Consider the following 13,853-nt stretch of genomic DNA (forward strand, 5'->3'; position numbering starts at 1 on the left):
GGACACAGTTAAAGCCAAGAAAAATGTCACAATTATCCACCAACTACAAAGAAAGAAAAGTAATGAAGTTGTTTAAGCATTGCTAGAAAATTATACTCTTAATTGGAGCATTTGAACATTTTTATACTTCTCACTTTGGTAGCGAGCAGTAAAGACGTATATATTTATATCGGGGGTAAACACACAAGACACTGACCTTTACTAAAATTAACTGGTAATGAGTCTGTTGCAACACCCCTGAACTCCAAAGACAAGTCTGTGCTGTCCTGCCAGGCTGGCCACACTGTGTATCTCCTTGATCCACTGCCACCTGCCCTGTCCCACATCACACCTATGGCACACAGGGAGCATGTCATAGAACCCTTCCCTAAATTACGTGCACCCTTATCCAGTGATGGCCAGTAAAGCACTAGAAGAGATCTGTGCTTCTCTGCACACAAAGGTATGTAGGAGCCAGGCAGGTGGAGTGATACACAGCCTAGTTAAGTAAACATACTGGGAAATTCCAAGTGGCTTCAATGGGGACATTAAAAGGTACATGCCACAAACCCACACTATTCTGGGTTTGTTCTTTTTCTGCTCAGTTAGAAGCCTATGTGATGGCTGAGACAAAACTTAGCAAAAGGAAACTTGAGTCTTAAATCTCTCCTTTCTAATCCCTGTGCAAGACCTTAACCGCTGTTTTGAAGTTTAACACGTTCTCTGATGAAGACTCTGTCTTTTCTTAGGTTTTGACACCCATATGATTTCTATGGGTATTTTAATGTTTGCACTTTTCACTTCCACATCTGTTCCAAGCTGGTTACCATCTTCAGCTTTATTAGTTTCAGATGTACACAGTTGAGCTTGACCACCTAATTACAGACACGTGTAACTACTTTGTCAAGATTTGACTGACATAACAAAGTCCATCTTGAGTTTCCAGAAGCCACTAATAAAAGCTGGAATGAGCCACCAAGCAAACATCCAGGAAAATAAAATTAACCATATGAGAGCTCAGTGAGTGAACATACATTTTAGATTGATGAAGGGGTTCTTTCAAGAGTGATGTTGGTTCTGTGTCTATACTTGGTGTCCCACGACACTCAAGCCTTTCCCGTCTTGGTGGAAACAAGAAACATGGAGCAGCTGGCTCCTAAAGCATACCCAGTGGATCTCAGGCAACCAGTGTGAAATTCGTGCTGAAAAGCACAGCACAGATGCAGGTTTAGGAACATAACAGATGAAATGAAATCTAACCTCACCCCCAGTTAGGAAAGAAAATGCATTGAGTGAGCTCAGCTTTCCCCACTCCCAGAGAAGGAATGAAATGACTTGAAAAAAACTGTATTGAAGGGGGAGAAGAAATTGGAAGGTAAACAGAATAAAATATTCTTTCTCATTTTTGATAATAGTTCCAAAAATAACAAAACTAACGATCATATCACAAAATGGAGAACAGTATGTAGGTCAGTAAGGAGAAATACAGCCACCAAGCAAATCCAGGAAAGGTTTTGTAAGGAACATATTCCCATTTTGGTTTCTTTATTCTGAGAAGGGGGTTACTGGATAGAACACAGTTAAGAGAGTGAAAAGACTTAAGAGTCTTAGACCACTGAGGTGATATACGATTTGAGGATGTACTGACCTAATCCCTGGCCAAGCTGAAAAATCCTCTAACTTTTTATTTTATTTTATTTTATTTTATTTTATTTTATCCCACAGCACATAAGGCAACTGCAGGCCAGGTTTGGAAAAGGCTAAGCATTTTTTTTAAAATATATTTTGTATTGATAGAGGGAGAAGGACAATGACTTGGCATTTATTTGAATTCCTTATATCACAGATCAAATCCACAAATATCATTCATAAATGTCATTCTACCAAAGGCAACACTGCTGAGCAGAAAATATCTCACTGATTACAGTACTACTTGTTTAATTAATCTAATGGAGAGACAGGACAGTATCAGACTAAATAAACAAGCTGCTAATCTTAATGGGACTGTGTTTTGAAAGTGAAATGAACTTCTGATCTATTGATGACTTTCATTATTCTGAGAATAACAATGGCATACTCAAAAATACTCGTGTGCAATTTTGCTTTGCTTTCTTTATATAATTTCCTTTACAGGCTCTAATTTATTATTTATGTATTTATATGGTGCTTACCTTTGTCGAAGAGAGTAACTTATAACCTAAGGCTGCATACTATCAGAATAGATCTCAACTGCATACATCACAGGCACTATGGCATCTCCTTCAACTTTGTGCGACACATTCCACTCAGGTGGAATTTAATTAAACTGAACAAATTAAATTTGACTACTGACTCATTTCAAAGCATTGGAGCAGAGAAGTAGACAGTGACACTGGAACAATTTGCAACCATCTAGGACATCACCATTTCACATTAGAACTTTATTAGCCATTAATAATTTTGTGAATTTACATTTGATTTGTACAGTGTAATAAGTAAGTTGAGAAGAAGAAAGACCTATTAAGGTATGCATTTCAAGAGGTCTCTCAAAATGTGGAAATACCAAAGTACTCACTTTTTGACAAGTATAAGGAACCGTTGTATTGGCTAAAATATATATTATTTCATTTTCTTTGATTTATTAGCCTTTCCTTCACCTACTGAACATAACCTGCTGACATTCTTTCTATATCCACATTATACAAACTGAGGCTGGAGCACTTTGTACACACATTTATGTTCTTATCAAATTATAATTACAGGAATTGCAGAAACAAAATTAGTGTTCAAAAATTCCTTTGCCTCTTTTGACTTTGTATTTATGTCTTTGTTTGATTGTCTTTACCAGTCAGATGCAATTCAAATTGAAATCATCAGTGAGCAGTTGTCAAAGGTCAGTACAAAGGCCGTGTGCTTAACTGCTCCATATGATCAATCTGGTGTAACCCATGTCAGCTTCAATACCTAAGCAAAATTTCCCAATCAATTGATTTGCTTCATTCTTGTACAGGGCCACCTCACAACCTGTGGCATAAAAAACTGATAAATGATTTTATGATTCTAACCTGTGATAAAAAGCCTCCAGTGAGGAAGGTCCTCCAGCCTCCATGAGTATTTAACTCCAGTGCTTAATTCTTCTTACATTAGAAAGGCTTTCTACTTAAACTAGTCTCCTTAGATCTTGAAACAATCTTTTGCGTATTTGAAAATTGTTCCTGGGTCTCTTTTTTACAGTCCTTTAGAAAAATCAACCCCAGTTCTCAGAGAGCACCATCTTCTGGATGGTGCTCTCAAGCCATCTGAACCTTCCCCTGATTCTCTCTTACAAAATAACCCATCCTCATATACCTCTGGAGCTGGGTGGCTCTGCACAGGATGGAAAGTTGGGCTCTGATCCTTGGTAGGGTCTCTAGACACCTTGAAAATGCAATCATTGCATTAACTCTTTAGCAACTGAAGAGTAGCAGTAGGTAAAATATTCCACATTTTCCAAGACAAACGGAGTGCACAAAATAACCCTGATATGGTATGTCCCCATAATTTTCAGCATTGAACAACGTTAAAAAAATAGAAAGTGTTTCTAAAATAAGCATTTGGAAAGCAGAAGGAAAACTGTGATTGCTAAAACAAGTGAACAATAATGGATGAAACTCAAAATGAACATCAAATAGCACAGGATATTTAAATAGAGGTAATTGGTGATCAGTAAATGTTCACAACATGTGAATAGCTGCGGATGATTTTTCTTTTACTGAAAAAAAAAATCCTGTATAGAAATGAATGCAGGAAGAAAAAGCAGTAAGAAAATTTACAATTAAAGCCAGAATGGAAGAAAAGACTCAGATTCAGCCCTATCAATAATACAGGAAAAAAATGATATGTTCTTGTCTACTTTTAAAGATGAGGAATATTTAACTGACAAGGCAGATAATACACAATGATTTCCAACATAATTTTGTTCTTACACACTAACAGAGCTATCTTCAGTGTGGTTTTACAATTTCATGTGCAAAAACACAGAAGTCATCCGTACAGATATATGAGAGAAGCACAGAGCTCCTGTTTTACATGGTGGAGGTCTGTGGAAAACCTCTACATCTAGTGCTATAATTCAAGAAGCCAAGAAATACTCATTACGTGAAGAAAAGCCCAGGGCTAACCACAAAAACTGTAAACCAGGTTATTTAATTTCAATCACAGTTTATCTGTGCAGAAAAAGCCAAATGAGGACAGACTTGAAATGCACAGCCTTTTGTATAAGTTTCCATGTACTTTGACAACAGGAAGCTAATAGAGCTATCTCTCTGTTTTGCATGAATAATACTTGTTACCACGTTAGTTCGATTAGATTTATGAATTGTTCATGAGCTAAGTCTCATCGTCATTAATACATGTACTAAGCGTAAGCTTTCCTGGAACAGTTTAGACAACTAATTTGCAGGCTATTTTTTTGTGAATTGTTTGGTTTATGTGTTCTCAGATTTGGATAGTGGGTGGTTGCTAATTCAGGCTGCACTGTTTCAATTTTCATATTGGCTGACAACCTTCTTGCAAATAACAAATCCTCCACAGCCCCCCACTGCATGTCCAGGAGGAATTCTTAGATGCATAATTGATCCATCTCAAATAATTAAAACATCTGAGACTTGTGAACGTTTGTACGATTAACCAGAAGATGCTAGAAGGTTTAAGACTGATGATTAGTAGCCTACTATGGAGCACAGCTATTCAAAATTTGACACCTGTCCTCAGAAACAGACTTGCATTTATGAATCTGATCTAAAACATTTGTTTATTTTTGAACCAGCTGTGGACACTATATTGGAAACTATTTTTACTACTACATTAAAGTGCACAAAATAGACAGTGCAGATGCTACAGGCATAATGTTTGGCTAGGATAAATCAACAGATTTTATACAAAGCTGTACTACCCTTGACAACTGCTGAGATTTGGACAAAGACAGTGAACAGACAGTTAATAGATCTTTTGAAGCTATTGAGCAGTTAATTAGGCACGGTCTCCATCTTTTTACTTTCAATATTAATGACATAAAGCAACATAAAAGAAGCGTTCCAATTTTTTTAAATTATGAGTAAGTGGGAAAGGGGCAAAATGATACCTGTGAATAGATATAGAAGAAGTTAATGCAATAGGCTACTTGGCTTGAATAGACACAGCCCAGTGAATACTGGGAATAAAGGAAAAATACGGAATTATTTACAAATAATAGAGTGCATTAATGCAATCAATAAGCATAGATGAGCTCTGAGAATTAAAACATTGTCAAATGTTAATCACTAAAGACAACTGCAAGGGTTATGAAAATACAAGCTGTGCAAGAACTAGGAAGCTAAAGAATTGAGCCCCTTCCTAGATTCTAGAAATGTCACTTTTCAACTGTGTGTGCTCTCTCAGAAATCTATAATGTATTCAACAGTGAAAAGCATACTTATGTAATGCTAAATAATGTTCAAACAGTAAAATTGAGCATTTACATGGCACTACACCACTTTTTTCCTCTGAAATACTTAAAAATTAAAGTCATATTCTGAGAAACACTTTATACAGCTTGAAACCAAGTCTATCACAGCACAGTTAATTGGGCTACTCAGAATAAATGATGTCTGGTTGTAAATACTTGCAGGATCATCCCTAAAAGAGACAATATGACAGGTTTGGATCTAAATGTTAAATGTTACCTAATCAAACACTCAAAAATTATCATAAGTCATTCAAGCAAAGTAAAGCATGACTAGATGAAATTACTTAAGATATGTTGCACATATAAAAATAAAATATTTAACCCATTCAGCATGGTACAAGTTACAGAATAATAAAAAAAAATAATAATAACAAGGCAGTCATTTAGGATTCAAAACCAAATGAACTTTAATGCAATGGACTTTATTCTGGTAATGCTTGTATCATAATATTTGGACTGTGCAAGGTGTTTAACAATTTTCCCACTAAATCCCTCTGTCTACCATTCAGCACCAAAAAAATGAATGTGTTTTTTCTTTCCAGTAATATCTCCAGCTGTAATTTTTAAGGAAAAAGTGAATGCCTGGCTGTATGCCTGCTTGGACTTTCCACAGTTCAGATTAGGAATGCATTATACACGTTAATGTCCTTGGAAGAGAAACAGGTTTGTTAAAGTCTCCTTCAAGGTAATACAGCTTAGAATTTAATCAGTTATTTCCCCAAGTTTATACATCAGAAAAGACATCACAAAAGCAGTGACGGGTAATGTTTTCACTACTGTCCTCACTGACAAATTCATGTTTATGTATATCTTCAAAACCTTTCATCTGTGTATGGTTTTTTGTTAGCTTTTTTTTTTTTTTTTTTTTTTGGAAGGCAGAAATATTTTTTTCAGTAGATTATTTGTGAACAATTTAAAGAGATAAAGAAAACCTACTATTTTCCACATGGTATTGGATGCAACACTTAACATTGTTATAGCCTTCAAAGATTACCAAGAAAATAATTTATCCACTAAATTATATTTAATTTTTCCTGGTTCATAGACTTCATGTGTAGTTATTTTCCTTGCCTTCCCCAGTGTGTGGCAGGTTCCTTTTGTAGATTTTGTGTACTTCACTACAACAGTAGCGTAAAAAAGCAGGAAAGTCTAAATATAATCCCACAAAAAATAGGCTGAGAAGACTCTTCAGTAGGTAGATTGCTTTTAAATCATTTCTAAGAATGACTAAATTTCAAGTTCATGGTGTTCTCAATGCCTGTAAAAGCTTCAACTTTGTCAGTCTGCAAAACTGTTTTTTGTTTTGTTTTTTTTTTTTCACTTCTGCAGAACAAGTGTGGCTGTAGTACAATATTTCCCCTATATTACACCCAAACCATTTCCAATAGATCACTTCTGCACTTCTGCAGGGGTTAAACAGTAGTCAATTCTTATGGCATCATTCTCCTAGGATGCCACTGCTAGCTGGAGTGCTAAATAATACACTCTTTGCTATCTACAGATTCATCGTATTGGTCTTGAGGGACATAGTGTATGTTTCCACATCTTCAGGAGATGGAAAAATGGTTAAAGCTGTTGTAGAGATTATTTCAGCATGAGACACATCTACTTCACATCTTATTTCTCTAACTCTTCTGGAGGCCCAATGGAAAAACACCTGCTGAAGAGGAAAATTGATTGTTTTGAATTTACTACACTCAGCAGCTATTCCCAGCTGCTGAGCACTCCAAAAGTTGATGAAGCTCGCATGCAAGAGGTAGGAATACATTGGCAGTTCCTCATCAGTTGGCAGCAAAACTTCCACCCTTCTACATCTGTATCTTCGAGGTGAGAGAGTGACTGACACGGTCCCCCTAACTGAAATATATTAGCATATAAATGATCAGTAAAAGTCTCTGTTTTGCCAATGCTTTCTTACTGCTGCTGTCAACCACAACAATTATGGTAAGCTTCTTTTGTCTTTATCTTGTCTTTATCTTTGTCTTTATCTTTTGTCTTTATTTTGTCTTCTTTTATCCATCAATAAAATAACCACAACATGTACACTTTCATTGTTCGATAGGATCAATACTCCTTTAATGTTGCTTTAACACTGGTTTAAAGTTGTTTTATCTTTGGAGTTTCTAGTGGGAAAAAGATTCTCTAACTAGTTATAGATTGAGTCCGTCACATAACACAGCTGCGATTTTCCCAAGAGTAAATCCAGAGCAGAAAATCTGGCTAAATTTTTTCTTGACCAAGTATTGCATGATCTCACTAAAGTATCAGGTTAAGCCTATAAAATACAGAATAACATTTACATTAAAAAGAAACTGCTACACATTGATTTCATTGACATCTCTGTCAGTTACTCTTTCTGTGACCCTGGACAATTAATTTACTTTCTGTTTTACTTCATTTCTCTATTGTGAAATGAGTTAACAAACATTCAGTTATTGGTTATCATAGGTCTTTGTGAAAAGAGGACTGAAAACTGGTTTATGTTCATCAAATGAATTAAATATGCCTGCATTTTTATACATTTAAATGCCTAATAATTCCTGGTGCTCTTTAGAAAGAGTCACGGGGAAAAAATGTCTTCTGATGTTCAGTCTTTTCAAAAGTATGTTCAGTATGTCCATCAAATATTTAATTGAATAAACCATTAATCAGGAAAATTAGTAGAAATAAACAATTCTTCTTCCAGTATAAACATTCCAATGGGTATTTTGCCATTTTTTTTCTGAATTTATCCACCTCTCTAATTAAAATGCCTCTGTAAGCCTCATCCTTTATGTCTTTAGCCTCAGGAACTTGGAAAAAAATCAGTTGACCCTACAAAGTATGGTGAGGTACCATTTTTTTTCAATGGCCTTCAAAGCAAAATTTTACAGGCATTGCTAGATAACATGGAGAGGGGAAAATGAAAGAGCATTCATTTTCAGAAAACTTGTCTTCTGATACCTGTGGCTGTATTTATATATTTATAAACAGGAAAGAGCCTATTTATTTATTTTTTTTTGCCTAGACATGGCTACAGAATGAGCATGCATTTATTGCGTGAAGTTTGATAGTCTTCAAAGCTTGCAAACAGGTATGTCTAATGGTAAATTAAGCTATTTAGTTTCATGTTTTATCATATTTTCCTGCTCTCTGATCCAACAGAATTTGAAAACTTACTAATAGAATAAATATTATTTAATTACATGTGCAAATGATCTGTCTTATTATCTTCCTGAAGGGTTACTAACATCATGAGTTAGATCCTTGGAAATCAAGAGCAATCAAGAGTTCATTTTCAGGAGGTAGCTAACCTAGGTGATAACACTGAAGTAGAATATTCAAATAAGAGATAAATGCAAACTTTTCTGAATTTTTCCTTCCAGAAGCACTTAAAATTAATATAATAATGAACAGAGAGAACTAAAACAAAGGAAAATCTGATTTCAGAATTATTAGAGGACAGAAGAGAGAGGATATTGCTTTTTGGAATAAAGCTTATTCTTCTGTGAAGCAAAATCATGTAAATAGTTGCTACACGAATACATCTGGGCATGGAGCAGACATATCCAGCACAGACATGTAGCTTTTGTAACAGATTCCTGCATCTGTCATCTCTTAAGCCTCTCCAACACAGGTCACATAGAGAAAGAAGCAGATCTCAGGAAGGAGTTTCATTTACATCTGCTCTTGCCCAGTGTAGTCTCCAGCAGAGACAGTATGTCACCAGCTTATGTCAGAGGAGCATTATGGCTGCTCCATTTCTGCCTGGAAATGATTGGACTATTACACAGGGTTCGGAAGCATGCTCCCTCCAGTCACCTGGTTAAATGATATTTTGGGATGTTGATTTACATTGAGATTAATCACAATCATGACCATGACAAACTGTTATACAGTGATTTCATAGTATTGTATGTCAAAGAAGATGGAGTTTGTATTCTTGATATTGGGTAAAAGTAACCATACTGCTATTACTTATTGGCTACCTGAGCTAAATGATTAGATGGTTATTTAATGTAGCTAGGTGGTAAGCTTTATGTCATTATAATTATTCAATTGTTACAGTCCTAAATAAAGTGGAGAATTTGGATCAGGAGCCTGAACATCTGACAAGCTGTGTGGTGTCTAGATCCAAAGTTGTGTTTTAGCAAACTATGTATGTGGGCAGCTGCACCATTTTAGATGTGGATCCAGCTATGGGTTGGAAGACCCCAGGCTAGTTTGAACACTTCCTTCTAAAGTCTGGCAGATTTCAGTATGATGGTTTTCAGTTAGGTCCATTTTTAACAAAAGAAAATGCAAATGAGAAGCTACCCAGAAATAGCACTGCATATCAATTTTCTACATCAATTTATAATGCAGTGGAAACAGATGGTACATTCAGGCATTGTCAGAGAAAGCCAATTGGGTTTTGGTGACTATTTCTTTTTTATTTTTGATGGTATATTTAATCAATTTCCATAGCTGACTTGTTTCAACACCTGTATAAAATAGGATACCACTGTGACAACATGTAAACTAATCTTGGTAACATATGCAGCTTTCTCAGTCCTGAATTGATTTTCTGACCAATGGGATAAACTGTAAAGACTACCTCTTTCTGATGGTTCTCAACACCATTCACTTGGTTTCCACTTGGAGAAAGAAAAAATAATTTATCAGGGACCACGAGAAGCCATTTCCAAAATCATGAAAGGTTCCTTCTATTTTTAGAAGCCATGCTTAAAGATGAGTCATTGGATCGTTTATTTTTACATTGTACTCCATAAAGTATTTGTATTCTACATTTTCTACAGTATTTATATAAAGGGCTAGTATGGTTATCTAAATTCAGGGCACATATCTCAGAGAAAAGATTAATTCAGATAGGGCTTGGGGCAACACACAGTTTATTCAATAAATGTAATGTCACTGCTTCCACTGCATCTTTTCTGGTTAATTCAGCTGCAGTAGAAAAAGTGACCAATGTTTTTTTCAGTGGAGGAGGGAGATGCTTTCAGGGTTGCTGGGATGTAGACTGGTTTTGCATAGTCCTGTAGCATCCACAGCTAGTCAGAAGTTCTCCAGTTAAAAGCCTTCATTGGAAATTATTTATTTGTGAAGAGATTTAGTTACTAAAATCCACAAAATATCTCATCCCCCAAACAAAATTTCTGGTCATGATGAGCAAAAGCAATGCAGAGGGTCCAGCCGTCTATTGTTAGCACACACACAAGCTGATTAATTTTGTGGAATGAACCTTATTTCTCCATGTTCCAGTGGTCCTTACTTGCTGTTCTCTCCCACCCTCTTCAAATCTTATTCTACCTTGCATTTAGTAATTACTTCCTTGAATAAATACTTAAATTCCAGTCTCAGTAAAATGATAAAATTACCAAGCTAGAAAGTATTTCATCTGCTTGATCTTCTTTCTACCCTCAAGCCCACAGTATTGAATCTTTAAATTACAAAAAATCTCTCAGAACAATAAAACTATTTTCCTTTAAGCAGAATTTCTTGTTATGCAATAAAGAGAAAATAAATATACATCTTCTTGAACTGTTGACACCAGCTCTAACAGCATAAGATTCTGAATATCCCCTCCACTGCACAGTAATTTTTATTTTTTTTACCATAAACCATTTTTTTTTCTGTATCTATCATAGGTAAATAAAGACTAATGTGAAGTATTGTAATAATTTTTACATTAGCTAAGACATATAGCAATTTTGGAAACTCAGAGAGAGGGTCACAGTAGGTTGAGAATGGCATCCTCAAAAATAAATCCTGACAACTGGAAAGAAAAACAAAAATGAAAGAAATAGAAAAAGGAAGAATTCTGTGCTCCTTAAAGAAAGGAGGGAATACGATTTAGTTCAATAAAGCACATGAAAGGGGGAAAAGATCTGAATTAACGGAAACAGTGTAATTAAGAAAAGGATCAAGTAACATTCTGTGGGGTATAAAACAAATTATTTAAATTTTATGACTTGTTTCTCCCATTTTGTAAAATAGGGAATATACTTTCTCATTTACTTTCTTGTATTTTTATAGCATGAGGTCTCTACAGCAGGCTCTGTGGAGCCTGGCATAATCACAGCTGCAGTCTCAAAATTCTACAGTATTAATCAATGAACCTTAACTGTTATGTATTTATGACGTCATGGCCTTCTGGATTAGTAGTGCTGGTAACACCATTGAGTTTACCATCAAACTGTTTCAATTGGGTTTAGTATAGACAATCAGTATAGAGAGTACATTAGCTGCAGCATGAAGACATTAAATCTCACTAGATGTGTTAACCACAGAAACAAAGCATTACCTCTTCATGAACAACCACTCTGAGACAAAAAAAAAAAAAAAAAAAAAAAGAACACCTATATAATATTTACTCCCCAGGGAAGTATATGTTTCAAGACAGATTTACATAGAGAAGCAAATCAGCACACTATGTTATTTCCACATATCAGAAAATGGATGCTGTAAAAATCTTTGTTTACATATCTTAATTACATATCTGATATTTACAGATAAATAAAATAGACACAGATCAGACATAAATCAAGGCAAATCATATGTTTATGTTCATCAATTGAACCTTATTTTTTGTGAATTTGTTGATAACCTATTATTTCAAAGTAAAAAACAAGTAAAAACTTCCCCCAAAAGATCGAATTCTTCTTCTGTTTACTATGCAAATAGAAGCGAACTGCATTTTCCATTTCTAATTAAATCTCTACCTGTTCCTCAATCAGGTAAATTGCTATTAGCTTCTTGCAAAGTTATTTTGGGGGCTATTTTGAACAGAACTATTCTGGTTGCTATAATTAAGACTTCTAAAATTAATATTTAAATTTTATAATTGCTGGACTATGGCATCCTGAGAAATAATAATTACCTGTCTGATTGCAAAGTTGAAGTGAGCTGTTACGTGCATTTGACTTTCTTTAATCTTGCAGCCTGCATCCCTGTTCACTTGAACAATGTTATTAAGTTCTGAAGCTGATTACATGGGTTGGTTTGTGAGTCAGACAGACAGCCCTTCAGGCATCTAAAAATAATGTTCTGTTTCTTTTGTTAAGGGAAAAAAAAAATGCCTGTGCCACTTTAAGCAACCTAAGCTAGACCTTAGAGTGAAAGCCAAGCCTGGTCCAAGCAATTCAAAAACCTCACATCAAACCTAAAGTTCTTTTATTCTGTGCTAAAGGCAGAGAGCAGAAAATTCTTGATCTCACCAGTTGAACGTAGAGCTGAGATGGATGTCAGTAACTCATCAAGTCTGTCTCCAGTTCCCATCTTTAGGTCTGAGACTCTCTAGGCTTTCATAACAGCAGAGAATTTGAAACAGAGACCACAAGAAATGATTAAAGTAATTGCTTAAAAAATAGCAAATAACTCCATCATAGGCTATTACCCACAGTGATGTTATGTTAGTGAACGGAAAAGAGTTCAGTGTTCACATATAAGTCAAAATGACAACATACCTGGCAAACAAGAGGAACTACAAATAAATTCAAGGACAAAATACCCTGAGAGAGTTCAGTTCAAGACAGAGTATGTGTCCATTACCTTTCATACTTCTGTTTAAAGGTCTTCAAGAAAATACTGTACTTCCTCAGGTGCATTAAGGGACTGCTGTTATGATTTTGTTTCTTTTTCTTTTTTTTAATCCTTGATGAGAAGCATGTTCTGAGTCAAATGTTTTGATTTCTGTATTCACCCAATTCACCCAAACATGAAAAGCAGGCCAATCTACAGAACAGAAGAAAAAGCAGAAGAGGAAAGAACAAATTCCATTCAGTACAGCACAAAAGGAGAAACAAACAAACCACCTCAAGAGCCCAGTTCTCAACATTTAAGGTCTGGTCTCACCCTCTCTAACGTGAAGCAACCTAACAAATGTTTGTTAGGCAAAAGCTGATTAAGACTCAGCAGAGAAAGACAGCTTCCCCTGCAGTGATTGTGTTAATGCAAGACTTGAATAGCCCTCTAGAAGCTTCTCTCTATTGATTTTATGAGAACCTAGGACAACCACGCTCTTAATTAGGATCCTCAATTAAGTACTTAAAGTTTGGTGGGATCAATGCCAAATAAAGCAATTACCCTCACTTTCCTCACTTTTTTTTTTTTTTTTTTTTTTTTTTTTGTACGAGTACGACAGCACGTCTTTTACTTCCTGGGAGACTCATCATTGAAGATACAGTTCCTAAACTGAAAGCAAAAGCAAATGTGCTGTGTTTTTCTTTTTTTTTTGAAAAAAAAAAAAAAAATGTGTCATCCTGATTGAGGGACCTTTGAAGAGCTATGGTCTCTGCAATATTATTCTTTTTTTCCCCCTTTCTTTTTTGGATGAAGGATTTACCCTGTCTTTCATTGATTCTGTATAAAACCACATTGGCATTGTGCAAAGAGACAGAATCACTTTTCAAAACCAAAATTAATACAACTA

The 13,853-nt window shown here is 35.3% G+C and overlaps 1 long non-coding RNA gene across 1 annotated transcript in view; it reads right to left on the reverse strand.

Annotated features, from left to right (window-relative positions):
• The window catches only part of LOC118166914, a 313,441-nt gene that overhangs the window by 268,069 nt on the left and 31,519 nt on the right, over positions 1-13,853 (reverse strand). The window contains exons 4-5 of the long non-coding RNA XR_004750797.1: positions 12,974-13,156; positions 12,640-12,723 (exon numbers count right to left, since the gene is read on the reverse strand). This is a non-coding gene — a long non-coding RNA (uncharacterized LOC118166914). The remainder of the gene's footprint in view (positions 1-12,639; positions 12,724-12,973; positions 13,157-13,853) is intronic.

This window comes from Oxyura jamaicensis, chromosome 4 (assembly GCF_011077185.1).
Source record: "Oxyura jamaicensis isolate SHBP4307 breed ruddy duck chromosome 4, BPBGC_Ojam_1.0, whole genome shotgun sequence".
NCBI lineage: Eukaryota > Metazoa > Chordata > Aves > Anseriformes > Anatidae > Oxyura > Oxyura jamaicensis.